At 54.7% G+C, this 7,441-nt stretch overlaps 1 non-coding gene across 1 annotated transcript; it reads left to right on the plus strand.

The window, feature by feature from the left end:
- The first annotated feature begins 6,921 nt into the window (after positions 1–6,921).
- Positions 6,922–7,025, plus strand: LOC132501487 (U6 spliceosomal RNA). The gene has a single exon (XR_009534246.1). It is a non-coding gene; the product is annotated as a U6 spliceosomal RNA (small nuclear RNA).
- The last annotated feature ends 416 nt before the right edge of the window (positions 7,026–7,441 follow it).

Below are 7,441 nucleotides of genomic sequence, written 5' to 3' on the forward strand. Positions count from 1 at the left end.
CGTCTGCCGGCCACTCCTGGTGTCCGTGTTGCCGAGGCCCTATTGCCATCAGATATTAATATTTCCAACACCGATATTTACAAACCTCCCCAGAGGCTGCGCTGATGGAATATTGGTGGTCACACTCAGCTAAAAAGAGTATATTGATTGGGGGGAAGAAAGAGAGGTCACTTTTTTTTTTTAACCCAAACCTATAAAACACTGAAATCCATAAACACCCAGTTCCCGGGCTGCAGAGTGACATCCAACCCGGGCTGCGGTCTCCGCGGCCTGGTCAATACGGCTCCATTAAGGCCTGCCCACCCACCCCGTCCGGGCCCCTGTGGCTGTCCAGATTAATATGTGCCTCGCGTTTTAATTCTGCGTCCATTAGTATCACGTTGCCAGCTGATCGGCTCGGCTGTCGACCCTGGGGAGGGCCCACTCAGGGGCCCTGTGCCCTGGGGAGGTCATCAGGGGACATGGGGACAGCTCCGCTGGCCCAAGGGCAGAGTCCAGCAAGTTTCCCAGCATCCGTCCTTCTGCACAGAATCTGGATGCCAGCTGCAGAAGCCTGAGGAGGGGCGATGTGAGTGGGTCAAGAGCACCCAGGCCCTGCTTGGTGGTCTCATTCATGCAGGGCCAGGGGGTCACCTCTCTGCAGCATCTACTCCCGCCAAGCCCAGTGCAGGCCTTCAAGAGAGGGTCCTGGCCAGACCTCAGCTGACCAGCAGGCCCCTTGGGCGGGGAGGACGAGCACCAGCCCGCGGTGGCCGCTGCACAGAGAGGGTGTCCGGGGAGCCGCTGGAAGGAACCTGGACGCCCTCTAGGAGGGAACAGGGAGCCTGATGGTGTCTCCCCCAGGGTTCCAGAAAGGATGAAGGGCGGATGGTGGCCTGGATACGAGCAGGACACCTGTAGAGCCAGCCGAGGTCATCCGGAGGCCAGAGGGCAGAGCCTGGGCTGCTGGCCTGGGAGGTGACAGAGGGAGGGGCAGCTGGGCAGAACCTGCTCTCCTCCACCCGGGAGGACGGCAGCCAGGGTCCCGCCACCCGAGAAAGAGCATCCCCGAGGGCCGGCTCCTGCCCCACAGCCACTAAGAGAGCATTTGGAGACGGATGCCTGATGGAAACACCTCCTCTGTCTGCAGCAGCCCCTCAGTCGGAGCAGGACCCCGACCTCCGTGCCCAGAGCTCTGAGTCCAAACTAAGCAGGACTGACAAACACTCTCTGAGCTGCTGACACACTGTCCAAAGTCCACATCTAACAGTGACTCCAGGTGCCCACCAGGCCCAGCTGCCTCTCTCCTCACAGGTACACCCACCCCATCATCAGTTCTGGAGTGAAGAGCAGCAAAAAACCTCTGAATGTGGGGAGGGAAGGGGTCTTGATCAGGACAGAGGCCAAAGAAGCAGTGGTAGCCTGACGGCAAAGGAAAAGTCTCTAGAGGCACAGGGACCCCCGCATCCTGGCAGCCGGGCCTTCAGTACCGGTGCCGGTCATCCTGCAGCTTCAGGATCCTCGCATGAGCATCCAGGGCACTGACCGCCCCCCAAATATTTATCCACAGTGTCCGTGCTCAGTCCCTGGGTGGGGGCCTGCAGGAACGAGGTGAATCAGGAACTTTCCTCTCCCTAGGAGTTCCCAGTTTATGGCATTAAACATGATGACAAGGGTGGAACCGTCAGGGTAAAAATTGGGCTGCTGTGTCAGAGGCCAGTTTAAGAGGGTTTAAATAAATAAAGTTATGTATATCTGGCTCCTAACTGTGCAGAGACAGGGGAGCCGGGCTGGCAGGGCAGCCCCTTCCCCAGGTGGTCCCATATCCTCTGCTCTGTCACCAGTCCTGGCGTCTCCCTCCTCTGCAGTTCTGGGAGGACCACCTCCACTCCGCATCAGCAGGGGAGGGGGGTGACCCTTCCCTCTTGGGCCGGCCTGAAGTGGCACCCCCTCCCATCCCATCCCTGGAACTCGGTCCCAGGGCCAAAGGCGGTTGCAGGTTGGGGGGTGGGATGTCGTCTTCATTCCAGGGCCCAGCTACGAGTCAGAGGTTCCATTGCTCCTAAAGAAAAGAGAACAACGACGGGGACAAGTCAGAGTGGCTGCCACTGCTGGTCTCCAAGAGGCTGGGAACAGACCCAGACTGGCCCAGCCCACAGTCCTCCCACCCCCATCCAGGTGTTAGCTAACCAGGTGTTCACCTGCTGTAGGTGAGCGTCCATGGCATCAGGACATGCACATAACAGCAGCAGTGACTGCCCAGCCCAGGGACCTACAATAAAGTGTCACATTGAGGGCTTCCCTGGTGGCGCAGTGGTTGAGAGTCCACCTGCCGATGCAGGGGACGCGGGTTCGTGCCCCGGTCCGGGAAGATTCCACATGCCGCGGAGCAACTAAGCCCGTGCACCACGACTACTGAGATTGTGCTCTAGAGCCCGCGAGCCACAACTACTGAAGCCCGTGTGCCTAGAGCCCGTGCTCCGCAACAAGAGAAGCCACTGCAGTGAGAAGCCGGCGCACCACAACAAAGACCCAACGCAGCCAAAAATTAATTAATTAATTAATTGTTTTAAAAAATGTGATGCTTCTGGCCTCTGAGCTCAGGCTGCCCTGGGTGCCCAGGTGGGGTCTTCATCTGACAGACTGTCCGACAGCTGAGAGTCCCCTCACTCCAGTCGCTGACATGTGTCCTTGACGGATCAATAAGTCACCCGAAGTTGTCCCCTCTCCTGTTTCAGAATTAATAGGCGGTACTTTTGTTGGTGTTGTAATGGCCGTGTGGCCCAGCTCGCGTTACACAGAGCTGACGGCAGCGCACAGGACAGACAGCATGCTCCTCCACAGGGCTGGGCGCCGGGAGCCACAGGTGGGTGCCCTGGGCTGGGCCAAAGGACGTGGTGGCAGCTGCCAGGGGTCCCCTTCGTTCCCCTGGAGGCTGGGGTTTGGAGGCTGAGGACATCTGAGCTGCAAGGGCCCAGCCCAGGTCCCATTTACAGATGGAAACCCAAGGGTGAAAGGTTTGCCCTGAGCCACATAGCAGGTAACTGAACACCACAGTTTTGTTAAATTTTTTTCGGAATTCTTAAACTTCCTAAGCTTAGCACATAAAGTCCTTCATGAAAGAACCCAGATTTCCAATCCACTGGGGATCCCTAACTACACACACCCACACAGGCACACCCCTGCCTTCATTCTAAGGATGAAGGTCATTTCCCGAAAGCCATGCTGTCTCACACCACAGGGCCTTTGCACAAGCCATTCCCTTTGCCCAGAGCGCTCCCTGCCTTTGCTCAGCCAATCTCTTCCCCTTTTCAAAACCCACCTGGGAATCCTCTCCCCCAGGAACAATTTCCTCGCCTCCGAGCCGGGCTGGGGGCTTCCCTCTGCCCCTGCACTTGTCACACTCTGTGGTGACATGCCTACCTCCCCCACGAAACCATGATGCCTTAGGGGTGGAGCCACACTTACTTGATCTCCAGCTTCACATGTCCTGATGCCTGGAACAGAGTAGGCACTCGATAAAAACTAACTGAATGCGTGAATGTCTCCATTTTCTGCCAATAAGGTAATTCTACAACTCAGAGACTTTGGCCCTTGCCACCAGGCTGGTTTCACTGGAAACTGGAACCCCTTTCTCTGACTGGGGGCCTGGTCCAGAGCCTGGTGCTGGGGACCTCTCGAGGCCTGAGCAGAGACGCTTGGGCTGTGGTCAGCTACAGGATCCCCACCCTCAGAGGCCGTTCTGAGCCCCCAGCCTCATATGGAGTTGTCCACACATTAGTGGTCACTGTACGAGTGTCCTGGGGGGCCTTCAAACAACTGACATTTCTTCTCTCCAGTTCTGGAGGCCAGGAGCGAAATCAAGGTGTCGGCAGGGCTGGCTCCTTCTGAGGCCGTGAGGGAGAATCTAGTCCAGGCCCCTCTCCCAGCTTCTGGGGGTTTGCTGGCGATCTTTGGCATTCCTTGTTTTGTAGAAGCATCACCTGTGTCTCTGCTTCTGTCATGACATGGGGTTCTGTCTGTGTCTTCACACGGCATCCTCCTCCGTGGGTCTCCTCTTCTTACAAGGACACTAGTCATGCTGGATTTAGGGTGCACCAGGTTCCAGTGGGGCCTCATCTTAACACACATCTTTACGACATCTGCAAAGACTCTATGTCCAAATAAGGTCACATTCAAAGGCACCAGGGTTGGGACATGGACACATCCCTTTGGGAGATGCAATTCACCCACAACCATCCCTGAAGCCATGGACCCATCTGAGGTTGTCCAAAGCCAGGGCATCAAGGGAGGAAGACAGGGCTCTGGCAAACCCCGGGGGCCCCTGAGGGAGAGCTGGGCAGGGAAGGAGGAGCCCCGAGGGAGATACGGGAGCAGAGAAGGAGGAGGACGATCTGATGAGGATGAACGAGGGGAAGCGGGTACTTCAAGGAGGAAGACGGCCCAGCCCTGGGAACGCTGTTCTACGTATCCTGAGACGAGGCCTGAGCAGCGTCCGTGGGATTTGGCTACAAGGAGGCCATGACCTCAGCAGGAGCCAAGGGCAGACTGCGGGGGTAAGGAGGGCACAGGTAAGAGAAGTGAGAAAGTAAGGGAAGTGGTACCCACACCACCCAGGGGACTGGCTGGGAAAAGGAAGATCCAGTCGGAGGGCAGCGGGGGAGGGGAACTGGGTAGAGGAGGACACCTGGGGCTTTAAATGCCACTGGAAAGGCCCCGGAGGATGGGGGGGCTGAGCATCAGAGGACAGGCAGGTGCCCAGAGGGAAGGGGAGGATGCCCTGACCCGCAGGACATGCGGGGCCAGACAGGGTACAGCCAAGAGCCCGGTCCAGCCTGTGGCTCCTCCTCTCTCCATCAACAGCAGGGAGGATGACCCCAGGCTCTGGGGAGAGGGGAGCGCCGGAGTCGCTGTGCCAGGGCAGCTCCCTCCTCAGTGGAGCTTGTGATCCACTATATTTAAAGGTTCCGGCACACACAGTTCCCTGAACCGGTCTCAGTCTCGACGCCCTTTTGTCCTCATTCTCACACCTGCCAGCAGGTCTCCTTGCCTTCTCGCATCTCCCCTCTCCCCACCCCCACTCTGCCACACCAAGCCATGGTCCTCTTGGCCTGGACCACAGCAGTCCTCAGGATGGTCCACTGTCTAAACAGCAGACAGAAGGAGCTGTGAAAAGTATAAATCATCATCAAAAACAGTGTAAAGAACATGGAACTTCAACCCACAATCTGGGAGAAAGTATTTGCAACATGTGTGATGGATGAAGAATTTATGTACAAATATATAAAGAGTCCCTACAAATCAATAGGAAAAGAATTTTTAAATAGGAAAAGATACAAACAGTGTTTCACAAAAGAGGAAAAAGGAACGGCCCCTGAACTGATGGAGAAACGATCCATGTCAACCATGAGGGAAGTACAAATGGATGACAAGGAAAGGCCATCTCACGCCCAGCGGACTGGTGACATTCAGTCCCACACTCGGGAATAACGCTGAGGGTGTGGAGAGAGGGAAGGTTGGTACGAGCCCCTTGGAAAGCAGGTTCTCTCGGGTCTACTGAGCACTGGAGTCAATGGGCAGAGCTTCTGCGAACGTGGGGTCCTGGGTGTGTTCCGAGGCCAAATCCTGTGTGTGGCCGGGGCTGTCTCTGATCCTCAAATCGCAGATGAGGGAGCTGAAGGGCGGGAAGGAGATCTGACTTGCGAGCCAGTCTCTGGCCTGGCGTGGCCTCCTGCCCGGGATGCTCCAGCTTCTCTGGGCTCCAGCTCGGCAGTCTTGAGAAACTGGCAAGGAGGGAACAGGAAAACTAGAACAGGCGGAGAAAGTCAGGGGGGGCTCAGACAGGACCCCGCCTGCTTGCGACAAGGGGATGCATGAGTCCTTCCCCGTGTGCAGCTCAGCCGTTCCTACCGGGAAGCCATGATCCGTGATCGAGTCCAGACAAGGGCAGCATCAGCTCAAGACTCCTTGTCTGGAGCCAGGCGCCGGACACTCATCACCCCTGGGGGTCCCGAGAACACAGTCGCCCCGCTTTTGTGAGAACAGATGTTTTCTTGAAATTAACAAGCCTGTGAAATGGCATCCCCTGGAGTTAAAGCTAAGTCATAGAAGTGAACGATTGTCCCCCCGCTCCAAGGAGCCAAGAGGAAATTAGCAGAAGGATGGAGGTAACCAGGGGCTGGGGGAGGGGCAGGGGGCCGTGTGCCATGGGTAGAGCTTATGTTGGGGGTTGGGTTAATAAGGGCTCTCCAGAGAAACAGAATAGGAGACAGAGAGAAAGGAGATAAATATATACAGAAACGGCTATAGGTACAGATAAGGATATAGATACAGATATACGTGTACAGATATAGATACAAAGAGATTTATTATAAGGAATTGCTCACAGGATTATGCAGGAGGCTGGCAAATCCAAAGTCTGCAGAGCTGATGTCTCAGTTGGAGCCCAAAGGCCAGAAGCTGCTGTAGAAGTAGGAAGACCCGATAGTCCAGTTGGAGGGCCGTCCGGCAGGAGAATTCCCTCAGACTTGGGACGGGTCAGCCTTTCTGTTCTATTCAGGCCTTCAACGGGTTGGGTGATGCCCACATGCATGGGGGGTGGGCAGTGTGCTTTATTCAATCCACTGATTCACATGCTAACCTCATCCAAAAGCACCCTCACACACACACCCAGAATCCTGTTTGACCAAACACCTGGGCACCTGTAGCCCAGGCAAGCTGACAGATAAAATTCACTATCACAGGGGTGGTGAAAAAGTTTTGGGTAAAAATAGTGGTGTTGGGTACACTCTGAATGTATGTAATGCCACTGAATTATACACTTACAGATTATTAAATCATAAACATGATGTTAAGTATATTTTACCACAATTTTAAAAGAATGCACAGTGCAGACTTTTACAGTTGCTCCATTTTACAGGTTAGAAAAAATATACATAATTCTTGCTTCAGCAGCACATATACAAAGATTGGAACAGTACAGAGAAGCTTAGCATGGCCCCCTGTGCAAGGATGACCTGCAAATTGGTGAAGTATTCCATGTTTTTTTTAAAAAGCTATAGGTAGCAAAACCGTTCCCACAAGGTTCCAAACTGGAGTTTGCAAACTGTCCTCAAAGGACCAGAGACCAACATTTCGGCTTTGCCATCCAGCCTCCACTGCCCTTGGATCAGGAAGGCAGCCAGAGACTACAGGTGAGTGAATGAGTGTGGCTGGGTTCCAATAAAACTTTATTTATACTCACAAAAATTTGAATTTCACGTAAGATTTTCACATGTCACAAAACACTCTTTTTTTTTTTTTCAGTCTTTGAAAAACATAAAAACCATTCTTAGGTTGCCAGGTGTACAAAAATAGACAGTGGGCTGGATGTGGCCGGTCAACAGTAGTTTGCTGACCCTGGAGCTAAGCAAAGAGGAGCCGGGGCTAGGCTCCACGGCAGGTGCCAACCCCAAGCCCAGCC

The sequence above is a fragment of the Mesoplodon densirostris genome, chromosome 1 (assembly GCF_025265405.1).
Source record: "Mesoplodon densirostris isolate mMesDen1 chromosome 1, mMesDen1 primary haplotype, whole genome shotgun sequence".
NCBI classification, from domain to species: Eukaryota; Metazoa; Chordata; class Mammalia; order Artiodactyla; family Ziphiidae; genus Mesoplodon; species Mesoplodon densirostris.